Source organism: Acinonyx jubatus, chromosome D2, assembly GCF_027475565.1.
Source record: "Acinonyx jubatus isolate Ajub_Pintada_27869175 chromosome D2, VMU_Ajub_asm_v1.0, whole genome shotgun sequence".
NCBI classification, from domain to species: Eukaryota; Metazoa; Chordata; class Mammalia; order Carnivora; family Felidae; genus Acinonyx; species Acinonyx jubatus.
Genome location: NC_069393.1, coordinates 26,077,673 through 26,092,944, shown reverse-complemented (window position 1 = coordinate 26,092,944; position 15,272 = coordinate 26,077,673). Strand labels below are relative to the sequence as shown.

Below are 15,272 nucleotides of genomic sequence, written 5' to 3'. Positions count from 1 at the left end.
TCATGCAGCCACCATTGGTTTTGCAAATAAAGTTCTCCTGGAACACAGACACGCATTTGTTTGTGTATTTCACAGTACAACTCTAGAGATGAATAACACAAAACGTACAAAATGTACTAACTAGTGCTTTACAGGAAAAGTTTGCCCACCATCGATCCTAAATTTTTAACAATCAATTGACTGGAGGACGAGTTTGTGATGATACTTTAAAAGTTAAGACACACACTTAAAGCATGGGCCATGCAAGTTCTGCAGAGGTGGACCCAAAGAGATTTTTACATAGACCCAAGATACGACCCAGAAGAAAAGTTCTGAGACCTAACATCTTCACCACTCTCGATCACAGATAATTACACACGGCCGTGATAATTTTCAAATGGGGAAATTTCAGATGCAAGTATCATCAATTGTCCCCAGCGGCCATTAAAAATTTCCAGTAATGCAATTGTAAAATATCTAATTTAAATTGTAGTGGGTGTTACTCTTACTGAGCAATATCATCATCCATCCTGACCTTTTCAAATACAAATGTCATTTGTGTGGCTGTAAATCATGACAAATGAGATGTAACATTAGCTATATCGCTTAGGCATCTTGGTAGGAGATTGTTAGCCTTGTTTCAAAAGGTCATCTTGTATTTTTTTCTAAAAATATGACATTTGTTTGGTCTTTATGATGTAAGTCTAAATAAATGTTTATTAAGTCTATCTATCAGGAAGCCTATTATGAAATAGCTTCTTAGCTCATCCAATCAGATTATATTTTTCCTGGAAAGGAAACTGCACAGATTTCTAAGGGAAATGAGACAATGGATAAAAATATAAAGATAAGCTCTTCTAATATAACAGTGGCCCCCAAATGAGCTATTAGATGTCTAATAGGAGGGCTTTCCCACATACAAACCATGCCATATACAACAGGGACAAAGTTATATATGCCACATTTTAAAAAAAAAAAAAAATATTCCTCAAAGCCTTTTCTACTTTTCCACAGCACAATAGCTTGACAAATTACATACAAAAGTCTTTTTGTTTCTTATCACGCACCTAAGTTTTCACCACTATATTTAAATCCTCTCAAATTATCATAACATTCGTTTTAAGAACAATATGAATAATACAACATTTCTTGTGACTCAAATGGAATTCGTAAACATGTTAAGTTCTTTTTCTGAGATGGGATATTATTTACAGAGCCTGGAGGACTCTCAGAGAGAAAATAAACCTGGATTTTTGTCCAGACTCTATGTAGTTCTAGATCACACACAACTTCCATTCAGTCTCAGTTTGTCTACCTGAAAAATAGATATAATATTAATCTTATGTGCAACAACTTTAATGTAAAGATTGAATGATACCTTTCAAGTAAATATTACTCTCTGAAAAAATTTTAAAAGAGCAAGATGGAATAGTGAGCCTATATACTCTGTTTTCGAACAGATGATTGGCAGGCCTGTTGCCCCTGTTTTATTGAGGTATAATTGATGAACAAATTTGTGCGCATTTAAGGTGCACACATGATGTTTCGATACAATGTTTGACATACATATATAATGTGAACTGATCACCACAATCAAATTAAATATCCACCATTTCATATACTTTTTAAAGTTAGCTTTGTTTCCTTTGGTGAGAAGAATTAAGATTTATTCTCTTATTCTGCAAATTTCAGGTGTACAATTCAGTATCATTAACTGTAGTCACTACACTGTGCGTTCGATCTACAGAACTTATTCACCTTGCGTATCTGAACTTGTAATCTTTGACCAATATTTCACTATTTTCCCCACCCCAAACCCTTGGCAGTGCCTATTCTACTCTCTTCTTCTATGAGTGGGAAAAAGACCTGAATAAACATTTTTCCAAAGAAGACATAAAGATGGCCAGCAGGTCTATGAAAAGGTACCCAGTATCGCCAATCATGAGGGAAATGCAAAACTGACACCAAAATGTGATATCACCTCACATCTGTTAGAATGGCTACTATCAAAAAGACAAAAAAAAAAAAAAATGACAGGTGTTGGTGAGGAGGTAGAGGAAAGAGAATCCTTACACACTGTCGGGGGGAATGAAAGTGGCACAGCCATGATGGAAAACAGTACGGGGGTTTCTCAAAAAATGAAAATAGAGCTATCATATGACACATCAATCCCACTTCTGTGTATGTCTTCGTCTGTTTGGGCTGCTATAACAAAATGTCACCAACTGGATGATTTACAAACAGCGTTTATTTCTTACAATCCCAGAAGCCAGAAGTCTGAGATCAGGATGCCATTATGGAGTGACTTCTTCCAGGTAGCACTCTTCTCGATTTATCCTCACATAAAATGAAGGAGCTAAGGGTCTCTTTTATAAAGCCACTAATCCCATTCACGAGTGCCCCATGCTCATGACCTTATTACCCCCAGTGATCCCACCTCCAAATATCATCACGCTAATGGCTAGGATCTCAACATGTGTATTTGGGGGAGGAAACAAACATTCAGCCCACAGTGAAGTATATATCCAAGTAAAATGAAATCACTATCTCAGGGAGACATCTGCACGCTCATACGGATTATAGCATTAGGAGCCTGTGGTAACATGGATGAACTTGGAGAGCAATAGAAGTGAAATAAGCCAGTCACAGACCAACAAATACTGCATGATCTCATTTACATGTGATTGGCTTTTCATGAGGGCAAAATGTAATATCTAGGCATTTCCTGGCAAAAAGACAATGCACAAAATGTAAAAAGCAAAACCCTTGTTCATCATGTTAATAATTTGTTAAACAGCTCTGGAGGCAGACACAGTTCAGGGGCTATGATTAGACAGCCTAAGTGGGCTTAGTCAGCTGCTTCTTAGGGAAGCAGCCAGTCGACAGGGAGCACGAGGAGACCCCAGTATATGTGACACATTGAAAAGTAAGGTCTTAACTCTGAGATTTATATCTGGGGTACTCAGGCAGGGAAAAATTCCAGCAGGTAATACCAGATAACCGATAATGCAGAGTAAGTCTAATCTAACAAAGAGGGGGGAAATAGTAGCTGTCTTCTCACTCTGCATTTATTTCCATGTAAATCAGGAAAACCCAAGTTACCAAGTGACTGTGTGAGGAAACTGCATCCCGGGAAAGATCAGAAGTCAACAGGGGTTCCACTAGCAAGGAGAATTATATTCACATGTGTTCTCTCCTATTTTTCTGATTCAGTCAAAATACATTTACTTTACACTTATGCTGAGCCACATACCGATAAAGTCCTGGGGATACCCGTTTATACAAATAGGATTACTATTCTCCAAGAGTTTTCAGTTAAAAGAAGACACAAGCCAGCATACAAAAATTCAAAATAATGTGATAAATAGTATTATTTATAGGGTTCTTTAAGCAGGTGGAAAATGGGTACCCAATGCAGCCTTGGGAGTTAGGTCAGAGAACACACTGGAAGTCTCACTACCTCTAACAGGGCCCACTGATTCAATGCAAGGAATAGAGAGCACATTTTTTGCAGGATATTATGCACATATTCATTCAGCCTAAACAGTTGAAATATTTTTGAGTGAATATGTTAATTACAGTGTGGTGTTTGCAACCCAGCTGCCTATACATACTGAAATAATAGTGTAGGATTTGGGTTCCTCTGTTTGGCGTATTACCTATGTATTGAATTACCTTATCCTATGGTGCCAAAGCGAATTTGTAGGGTATTAGTCAGGTCTATAAAAAATAACATTCCAATTAACTTTCTCAGAAGACCATCAACTAAAACTCAGACTTACAAAGGAAGGGTGTTGGAAATGCCCGTGTGATATGCTTGAAGGGACTGAGGAAGAGCACAGTTCTCACTTCCCAGTAGTGTTCCACACCTACTTACTTAATCGGTGAGATCAGCGGATTAAGCTTTGACCCTTTATTTTATTTTTTTTATTTTTGAAAGAGAGAGTGAGAGAGAGAGAGAGAGAGAGAGAGAAAGCTCATGAGAGCACATGGAAACAGGAGAGGGGCAGGAGGAGAGGAAGAGAGAGAATGTTAAGCAGGCTGCATGCCCAGTGCAGAAGAGCCTGATGCAGGGCTTGGTCTCATGACCATGAGATCATGAACCTGAGCTGAAATCAAGAGTCAGATGCTTAATCAACTGAGCCACCCAGGCATCCCAAGCTTTGATCTTTTAGAGTTATCTCTAGATCTTTTAGAGTTCTCTCTAAATCTATTTATTTCAAAGGCATTCATGGAGCACAGTACCAAGTTTTTCAGTGTCCTTGCAAGCCCCATTCAAAATATCATCTGTGTGCTTAGACTCAATTGACTGAGACCATCCAGGATGATGTTAAAGATTTTGGCCGACCAAAATCTCAACCTTGGAGAACTCAGTGCACAGCAGGATATTAAGCTTTCCTCAGTAACTAGTGTAGCTTTTGAGCAGTAATGATTTTTGTTGCAAGTGGAATTTTAGAACACATCATATCACAGCATCTGCTTGTGCCCATGTTATGTGTGTTCCTGCCCCGTTCAGGTTCAGTGTGCCAATTTTACTCCCCTGTCAAACTGGGACTGTTTTATCCCTGATGGTGCGGCTGCCTTATTAAAATGTTTCTGTGGTTGGCCAGGCTCAGTTGCCAAGGTAACCATCCTGTTGTGTGTTGCCTTTAGGAGTTTATCATTAGATACATGAAAACCTTGACTGCATGTAAATAATAAAAGCTATCAAGGTAATGTGCCTTTGTGTTTCACGTAGTATTTTCCAGAGACTCACAAAAATATGTGATAATGCTGAACTTCTATTCATACGTTTAGTCAGTGATTATCAAAGGTCTTGATAGGACTATATTAATCTTTCCTTACATTTTTTAAAAGTTTTAGTTTATAAATAGGGAGCCCAATTTAAAATATTTTATTTATATTATTTTATGTCAAACTTCACACAAAAGTAATTTGATGGAGTTTTGACATTGGTTGCGGCAACTTCGAAGGAAAACAGTTGTGAAATTCTTTTAGGCCTCTAAACTTCGTTTCTCCTTCTTTCTAGCCTACCTCTGCTCTCAGCCACTGGGTAAACTAGTAATTGTATCAGCATTATTTCCTCTTCTCAAATTTTATCCTTTTCCCCCACCCCTTGCTCAAAAGCCAGAATCATAGGCTTTGGAATTCAGATATATATTTTGGCTTATGTCTTTGCTTTGCTATACTCTTCATTCATTCATTCATTTTCTTTTGAGCCTCAGTTGCCTTATCTATATAAAGTTACAGATTGATCCATGAATGGATTAGTGATAATGAATATACATAATTTAATAAAGTATCTGACACATTGTTGGTTTTAAAATGATTATATATATTATCAAAAATGAACCATTTGTCTTTTCATAGGGATTTATTTGATGTTTCTTTCTGTTTGTATTGATAAAATGGTTGATAAAGAATGAACGGTGGGGTACCTGGGTAGCTCAGTCAGTTAAGGATTGGACTCTTGACTTGTGCTCAGCTCATGATCTTGTGGTTTGAGCCCCACATTGGGTTCTGTGCTAACAGCACAGAGCCTGATTGATATTCTTCCTCTCTCTCTCTCTCTCTCTCTCTCTCTCTCTCTCTCTCTCTGCTCCACCCAGCTTGCTCTGTATCTCAAAATAAATAAAAATAAACTTAAAAAAAATAGAATGAGTGGCCTCCTAAGGGGGTGTTAAAATGATTCTAGGGAAACTTTCCTGCCCTCCAAACATTTGCAAAGATTTCTAGCCTACCAAGCTCTGAGGATCTTTGTATTTTAGAATGCTTGTTTTGGGTAAGTCTTTGTGTTTTCAGGAGTGTCGACTGAGAGAAAGTCAATGGCAAAGTAGGTGAGTAAATGCTTCATTCCTTGTCTTACTGAGGACTACAGCCTGGGAGACAGTCTTTCAGTTTGCTTTGAAGAACTGCTCTGAAGTACAGGGTCTTCTATATGAAAAATGGGAAAACAGTATACGTACTTGTGCGTGGTTCTCCAAATACTGTGCGTCACAAGGTCAAAATTAAGGTTTTTATTTGTTTCTTTGTTTGTTTTGTTTTGTTTTCACATAGACTTGAGAAAGACTCTTAAGTCATCTTAATACATTATATTTCTATTGCCTCTGATTATTCAAAAATATTGTCTCTGTGCCTCTGCTTACCTGGTTTTCTGGTCCCTCCTGTTTTTGATATATCCTTGAGGTCACTAGGGACAGGTTGATGTCCTTTCTGCAGGAGATCTGGGTGGCTCACACCCCTGTCCATCACACTTAGATTAACCAGCTGTATTTGAAAAGAAGTGAATTGGGCTTAGGTTCTATGAGATAATGATATACACACACTGCTGGGGGACTTGACGCAGATTCTGTTTCTGGTGAGTTATATCACATGTTTGTGCTACTTCTCCACCAGAGAAACCTAAACCATGAATTCATCAACAGTGAGGACAATTAGAGAAAAGAGAAAACCCCAAAACAAAAAGATGAATGAAGCTTGTGACAGATCAACATACCCATTGATTTACGTAGAAAGCATCAACCAAGTTTTTAATTATTTTATCTTCCCCTGTGTAAGTTGCATCTTGTCTCACCAGACTTCCCCTTATATTTATATTTGTATTTTTTGTATTTATATTTATTTATATTTATATTTATTATTTACATTTACATTTATATTGCTTACTTATATTCATATTCATTTCTTCACTTTTTTAACCTCATCATTTTCACTCTTACAAGGAAAGAAACATCTTTCTGTTGCTTGCTCTGTTTAGTTTTCTAGAATTAAGGAAATCACCATTCAAGTACATTGAGCACAACCAAATGAGTCACCACTGTAGAGCTTTATGGCAGATGGGAAGGTGTTGGTTACATTTCCCATTCTTTCCCCATAGATCCCCCAGTGCTTTGTGGGTGCTTATATGATCCCACACAGAGCAACTTCTTTTAGTCTCTTCCTCTTTGAAAAAAGAGAAAAGAAGAGAAGAGAAAGAAGAGAAGAGAAAGAAGAGAAGAGAAGAGAAGAGGAGAAGAAGAGAAGTAGAGAAGAGAAAATGATGCACTATTATTCTCCACCCCAAATCTCTTCTTCTAAGAACTTTAAGCTTATGCAATGGTGATGCAGAATGACTTACAATGGAGCATTAGGTACCAATAAACTCAAGGGAATGAAAAGCACACTACTATGAGTTATAGTGCCCTGATGGGCCATTATATAGGCATCAGCAAGCTTTAAAAAATCACCATGGTTAGACAAAATAATTTGCATTGCCCAATATCTTGTAAAAACAGCTGAATGTTTTATTTCACAAATTTCTTTCTCTGGTTATGCCTCAATGATTTTCACTTACTAAGTAGCATCACTGAGCCATGAAAATATTCTCCCCAGGCACACACAGCTCACTAGAATTTTTGTTCACAAAATATTGATTTCATGATTAAACTTTCCGTTGGATAAAAACTCAAGGTCTGAGCTTTAGACTTTTCATACTGGGTTGCATTTATGATTTGAAAATCCTTGAAAATTGTCTATTTCCATTAATAAAATATAGAGATAATGTTCTACATGGAGAAGATGAGATTTATTCCCAAATCCCTATTGCTCACAAGAGGCTACTATTCTGTCAATTTTATGATGATATTTAAATACTTAAACTTTATTATGTGGGCCACATGCCATTATTTTTACACCTGTAAAGTAAGACTGGAAGTTATCAGGAAACAAAATTGATGCATGGCTACTTAGAAGAATACACACTGATATCTCTTGAACTACTTTTGATTATTGCCTTTTCTTCCACTAACAAAGCTGCTTACAAAAGAATGAATTTTCTAAATTCCATTTATAATGGCCACAGGATTTAAGTGGCAATGTGAGTTACTTAAACAAACTATGATAGGTTCTACATATAGTCCCTCTACTAATCAGATACTTTGAAATACTTGATTTCCTTTCTAACTTCTTCCATTATTTGGTTGGCAAACACTTAGGTGATCCTTAAAATTGCAATACATTAGGTCTTTAATGGAGTGATTCAAAGTTACCTTAAACACTCCAACATTGATTTTAAATTTAGCAAGACTTTAACTTGAAATCTAAGCTCCCGCTTCTACATTTGAAATTGGAGTTACATATCGAAAACATTTTTCTAAAGATCACATTGTCCTAAACAGTCAAAATATCAATATAAATGTACAAGCTTAGATTTTCTAATCTGATATAATAATATAGAGTCAATTACATTTTGTGTGATTCTAAACTTTCATAAAATTTTAAAATGCTTACCACTGACACCGCAATTATACCAACCTACACAACTCGGAGGGCTGCTTTCCTAAAGCAATATTTTTGGAACTGCCCTTTTGATTTCCTGAGTATTTAAGAACTGGGACTATTGGTTAGGATGAAGCTGAGCCCTTGACTGCAATACTAAGGATACATATGAACGCTATTTAAAATTGTTGGTGACTCCATCACAAAAAGATGGAAGCGGTGAAGTTAAACATGCCCCTTAGATTTGGGACCCATGTTTACTGCCTGATGGCTCTGGCTCTTTGTTAGGATATTGTTTCTGTTGCTCTTATGTAATTGACTCTCTTCTGCAACTCTAAAGATACTGGACCTTGATGAAATCCTGCATCCTTATAAGACACATCTTCTTTTAGAACCAAGTAGTACTTTCAAGTATGAAAATGATGTCCAGTTGAAATTTTCATGTCTCTCAGGGCTTCTGCTTATTTGGTGTTATCAAAATGTGTTATTTTTAGCAATGAATTGCTTCATCCTCTAAAGAGATTGGATTATTCTAGGTTATTTCTAATATGTATAATATGAGAGAATCGCCAAGTTTGAAACATGTTTTAAAGTACATCTAGCCCACTTATTCATCAGACAGAAAAGAATTGCTTTAAAAAAAAATTTTTTTAATGTTTACTTATTTTTGAGACAGAGAGAGACAGAGCATGAATGGGGGAGGGTCAGAGAGAGGGAGACACAGAATCTGAAACGGGCTCCAGGCTCTGAGCTGTCAGCACAGAGCCCGACACGGGGCTCGAACTCACGGGCCGCGAGATCGTGACCTGAGCCGAAGTCGGCCACTTAACCGACTGAGCCACCCAGGCGCCCCAAGAATTGCTTTTTAAAAAAAAATCACATTTTAATTTTTTTTAAGTTTATTTATTTTGAGAGAGAGAGAGAGAGATCACGTGAAAGTGGTGGGAGGCAGAGAGAAAGGGACAGGAAGAATCCCAAGCAGGCTCCATCCTTCCAGTGTGGAGCCCAACGTGGACTCCATTTCACCAGGGGCTCAATCAGACCGTGAGCTAAAATCAAGAGTCGGATGCTTATCTGACCAATCCACCCAGGGGCCCCAAAAATCACTTTTTAAAAATAAATCTGTAGTATATTGTAAACTTGTATGTTAATGTTAACTATTTGTTGTCCTCCTCATCATCTACTCATATCATTATACTCAACGTTTTTATTAGGGTGGCCATATAATTTTATCATCCAAACCGGGCAACCTTTGAAATTAAATTAGGGAGTGATTACTAATGAAGGAATCAGGCCTGTTCTGGGAAAACTAGGACATCTTGCCACTCTAGCTATGCTCAACTACAGTCACCTGAAATGCCTAGAACATTTCCATTCACAAGGAATTCTCTAGAGCAGCAGTTTTTACATTCTATGCTCCCTTAGGGATTTTTTTAGTCAGCTAAATTTAAATACCACTATGGTATGTAAAAATATTCAAGTAGGGTCACACTGATTAAATAGGTGACAGAAGACCCACAACTCTATACCTTTAGCATCCCCTCAGAGCTATGATCCCTCAGGCACTACTTTGGAAATATGGAACTCCATAGGATTATTTGGAAACTATTGGATTAATGGAGAGAAAATAACATTTATCAAATATCCATGAGATGCCCAACCATATACATGTAATTCGCTGGGAACAAAAGAGCTGAGATTTAAATCCACATCTAATTGATTGCCCAGCCTTATTCTCATTCCTCTGAAGAAAGTGCATTGCATTTTTGTATAATTCTTGTTTTAGAAAGTTTCTCATTGTATCAGTCAGGTCATCCTAACTTACACTATACCAATTGCAAATACTGTCCAAATTTCAGAGGCTTAAAAATAGGGGAGGAAAGTAGGCCTTTAAATTTTTTTTTTTATGTTTATTTATTTTTGAGACAGAGAGAGACAGAGCATGAATGGGGGAGGGGCAGAGAGCGAGGGAGACACAGAATCGGAAGCAGGCTCCAGGCTCTGAGCCATCAGCCCAGAGCCCGACGCGGGGCTCGAACTCACGAACTGTGAGATCGTGACCTGAGCTGAAGTCGGACGCTCAACCGACTGAGCCACCCAGGCGCCCCGAAAGTAGGCCTTTAAAACGAAAACATTTCTTGTTCACCCTATGTACCCATTGCAGGATGACAAGACACTGCTTATGACATTCCCTGAGGTATATAGGTTGTGAGAAGTTCTATCTTGGCATATGCTACCATGCTCCCAGAAGCAAGGAAGGAAAAAAATGGTGAAATATTCACTACTTCTTAAAGTTTAGAAATAACAAATGTCTTTTTCCTCCACATCTCGTTAGCCAGAACAAGTTATAGGGCCATAAGTTAAACAGAATGAGGGTGTATAATTTTTCCATAGACAGGGTCACCAAATAATGCAGTCAGTTAACCATGATCTTACCTTAACAAAATCTATGTTTTTGAACTGATCATTAATATCCCTTCTTTACTAAGGGATCCTTCATATCATGAGAGCCCTTATATATTTAAATTTTTAAAGTGGTTTGACTCACTCTTCAGTATCCAACTCAAACTTGTTCTTTTCCAAGTTAAATACTTCCAGTGTTTCAACTGTTCCTGAAAAGGCATGGTATACAACAATGTTTCTAAAACTTGAATGTGCATTGACATCTTCTGGAGATATCAAAATGCAGATTGTGATTCAGTAGGACTGGATGAGGCCTGTAATATGATTTTTTGTTTGCTGGTTTGAAATATGTTTTGACCTAGTTCTGAGGTCCTAGCTAGAAGCCAGCCAGTTTCTCTAGTTAAGTCTACACTCCAACCACCTACATTCATAGGCTTTCACACTCTCGGTCATTATGTACCTGAGCTCATTGACCTAGGGCCAGGTGTCAGATGACTAGGGACAGCCTTGACACCCAGAAACTGAAAATTTATTCAAACAAACCAATTCAGAAGAGGCAGAGAAACCTAGCCACCCCACCCCACTTACCGTACATAAACTGCCGCTTACAGCTCCACCTTTCTCTTACCCCATCCCCAGGCACACCCTCTGTATGACCCTGACTGACACCATTTTCTCATTTGGAGATGTCTATAATAGAGTCCTGCTTGTCATTTATCTTGGTGTCAGTGTCGTGTCCTGCCATCAAAAACCTAATCTGTGTCTATTGGTGGTTTCCATGTCTCTCTTTACCCAAATGTCCTTGGTGATGGAATATTCAAAATACTGACTAAACTCAGGGGACTGGCTGCATACCAGCCAAGGTGAGGTCCTCCCTTAGGGCAGTAGGAATGATGGATCACTTGAGCTGCAATTCTGGGGGCAGTTTTCCAGTATCTTCCTGGTAATTTCCTACATTTAGCAGAGGCTTATTTCAGGGTCTTGTCACTTCTTCAACACCAGTGCTGTTTTGTTTTTGTTTTTGTTTTTGTTTTTTTAATTGTTATTTGAGGCAGAATTCTGGTTTATCCATGCACTTCTGGTGACTCCTGTGGAAGAAGATATCGACCAGACTTCCTCAGAGTAGGAGGAATGACACTCTGTTTTTGTTGATGTTGCTTAGATGGCCCATCTTCTGTGCTGCTACATACCTTGCTGTTGTCAACTAACTTCATGTTGTCCAGATCCTGAGGGGTATTGTGGGTTGCATCTAGGTCAGTGGCCCAATGTTTAGACCAGAGTTGAATATCTTATCTCTGTCCTCCCGCAGCTGCCAAAGTTACCCAATTGCATAAATAATGAAGAAAAAAAAAAAAGCATTGTCCAGTGTACTTGTGCTTTACGAAGTGCCACACCATGTCAACATGTGGATTGACTGACACTCTGGATAAGGGGCTGTGTTGTCCCAAGGAGAGCCAGCTACACCTCTCTAAGTGTAGACCCCAGTCCCTGGGAGATGGACTGGGAAGGGTGAGAACAAAAGATGGCTGCCTATGAGGTAGGCTACCATTCTCCTTCCCCTTTCTTGTAATCACACAGAAAGTCCTCACTATGACGTAGCAGACAGACACAGAAACTGAACACTGTGGCTTTAGGCTGCTAGAAGTTCAAAACAGGAAAAAAAAAATAGGGGAGAGGGATTAAATAGAACCAAAACCCAAGATACTTGGGGGAACTAACTACAGAATACACATGCACAAAATTCATTAAAATAAAAATCCATAATGTGAGCCAATTAAAAATCCAAAATTTATTTTAAAAATGTATATAGCAATAATATATAAGAATAGGAAGTGGTTTTTGTGTTTCTACTACATAGATTCTAGATTAACTGCATTTGCTAAAATGCACCAATGACAAGGATTCATGGACTTAATCAATACTGGGCCTTAAATTATAATTATACCTGGGATCCCACTAAATTTAAACATGGTATCCCAAATAATCTTGGGAAAATAACTAAATATAAATTAGACAAAAAAATAGCCATGGCTCATTTTAATTACAACCTTGGCTAAATTTCCCATAGTCATAGTACCCTTTGCCCTGAAATAGCTCATCTTAGACATAAACACTCTGACATATTGAGTAATAAATTTAAATTAAATTAAGTCTTTGACACTTACAAATTGGCTTGATAAAATGGGACCCCATGAGCCCCTAGTTAGAATGGTTAATACATCACCAAATAAATCAAAACGGGGTCTTCAAGGATCAGAATTTATTATATAAGACCTAATTAATGAATGGGTGATTATCTCCATTGCTTCTTTATTTGACAGCCTCGTTTTGCCTGTTCTTAAACAAGGAAAGATTGAATGGCTTGTCATGGTAAACTACCACAACCTTAAGGCTGTGGTCATATCCATTAAGTCCCCAACACCCAATAGTATTGAAATTACTAACTCTATTCATCAGTAGCCAGTAAATATTTTGCTATTACATACTGGGCTAATATGTTTTATGTTCTACTACATCCTTACTTAATAACCTCTCAGCAGCAGTTAACCTTCACCTCCAGAGGACACACACACCTTTACTAGCCTCCCTATAATGTATGTGCACACCATCTTTGCAGACAAGACCTTAACTGCATCCACTTTTCTTCAGGAGCACAGGTATGACGTCACATTGATGATATCCTCCACTGAGGAAATGCATTTGTCACATTCATTAAAAACTCTTTGTGAGTACTGAAAGCACTATACTCCTCATTTACAGATGTTACTTAATTTCACTAATGGTGCTACTTACAAATCAACCTACCTTGAAAAATAGGCTCTAGAATCCATCCAAATCAAAATCAAAGGCACTCCCATTAGTGCTCTCAGAGACTCTTCACTGTAAAGACGTTAGCAACCTCCTTGTCTGCCTCCTAGAGTCTCTGGACCACCTATGATGGTCATAAATTGCGTATGGGGTCCTGAGGCAAAAAAACAAAAACAAAAACAAGAAAAAAACAAAAGAAAAAAACAAACAAACAAAAATCAACTGCCCTTGTTGGCACCATTAGAGTGCAGATTGCTGGCAACAGTCTGGGCTCTCCTGAAAAGAGAGGCTGCCACACACTCTGAGACTGTAACCCTTCTTACCTAGTTTTCCATCATTATTCCTTGGGTCATGAAAACTGCACCTTACAAGCTTGGCAAGGTTAACAAGACCTTCTTAAATAGGACAGAGCCAAATCTGAAGCTACTGGTATATTCCACCTGTAGGATGGAGTGGCTTTCCCTGTCCTCAGTCCCTTGCCAAATATCATGGTGCTGGAGATCATTTTTCCCCACACCCCTTAGCTACTTGGGAAGCCCCTTAGAACAAAATGAGTGAACAGCAATCAGTCAATATACTGTACCAATGATATTTCTGCCATCATAATTTATACAGTTCAGTAGAATATTGCAGCTTACCATCCCTTAACTGGGATGTCCCTGATAGAGGATGGGACCCTAGATCGGCACATCTGGTGAAAATTTGGGAATTCTTCTTAAGACTGAAGGCTTTTGTGAGCAAATGGTACAATCTGCACATTTGTACAAACTCTTGACTATAGCTTAAGAGAAGAGGTGTCCCCTTCAGGTTAACGAATTCTGGGAATCTCTTGTCTCACAATGCCCAAAATAGAAATCAAAGTCACAAATGTCTCCACATATGGTCAGATGACAATACAAGGATTCACTAGGACTCTACCTATCTCCTTCAGCATTTCAGACATCAATGAACTTTAGTGCCCATGCACACATTTCACTTCTCAAAATACACAATGCTGCGCTCTTGGAAAAGGCATTCAATAGAACTTTTATTTCTCCAGTAGGTCCCACGCATCCAGTTTGATTGAGATGCCTACTTGACTTCCCAACAACTTAGAAAAAAGACAAAAAAACAAAAAGACAAAGAAACAAACAAAATAACCCACCAACTGGGTCTTAATCTCTCTTAATCCAAAACTGCTTCTTCTAAGACACTGACAAATTTGGACACAAGACATTTACTGCATTTACTGCTTCTCTTCTTTTGATATCAGGGATTCTGTTTCTTGAGCTCATTGTTTGCTTAGCCCATGAACCTTGCACTCTTCCAGAACATATACCCCTACACTCTGCCCCATGCCTAAGAGAAGAATCTTACACAGGTTGCCACTACCTGAGCCATTCTAAAATTAAGTGGAATTAAGCCATTTTAAAATTAAGTGGAAATTATTGCTTTCCTGAGTCAACAATCTCTTCATATAGGCATATCTCTCAGCCTCTTGAGGAGAGGACCTCCCATTGCTTTGTGCCTTCTTCTACTCCCCTCCTGCTTGCTATCAAGAGGTTCTGCCTATTTCCTACATGTGCCCCTTACTCTTGGTTATGAATACAACTAGCTTTTACATATACTTTACTGAACTTTTAGTTCATGCCTTCTAAAAATGAAGCTGCAAGACCTCCAACCTCGATCTAAGGAATATACCAATATGTTATTATCATAAACGTGTAACTCCTACTTTAAACACATTACAACTCCATCAAGATACTGTTTGAGTCCGTCAAAATTTAAATCTGGTATTTATTTATATTTGGCTAGTGTTGTATAAATGTTTCCATGGCAACGGGTTG

At 38.1% G+C, this 15,272-nt stretch overlaps 1 pseudogene; it reads right to left on the bottom strand.

Moving 5' to 3' along the window:
• The window catches only part of LOC106967184 (nucleoside diphosphate kinase A-like), a 33,202-nt pseudogene extending 21,350 nt beyond the window's left edge, over positions 1-11,852 (bottom strand).
• Between the last annotated feature and the right edge of the window lie 3,420 nt (positions 11,853-15,272).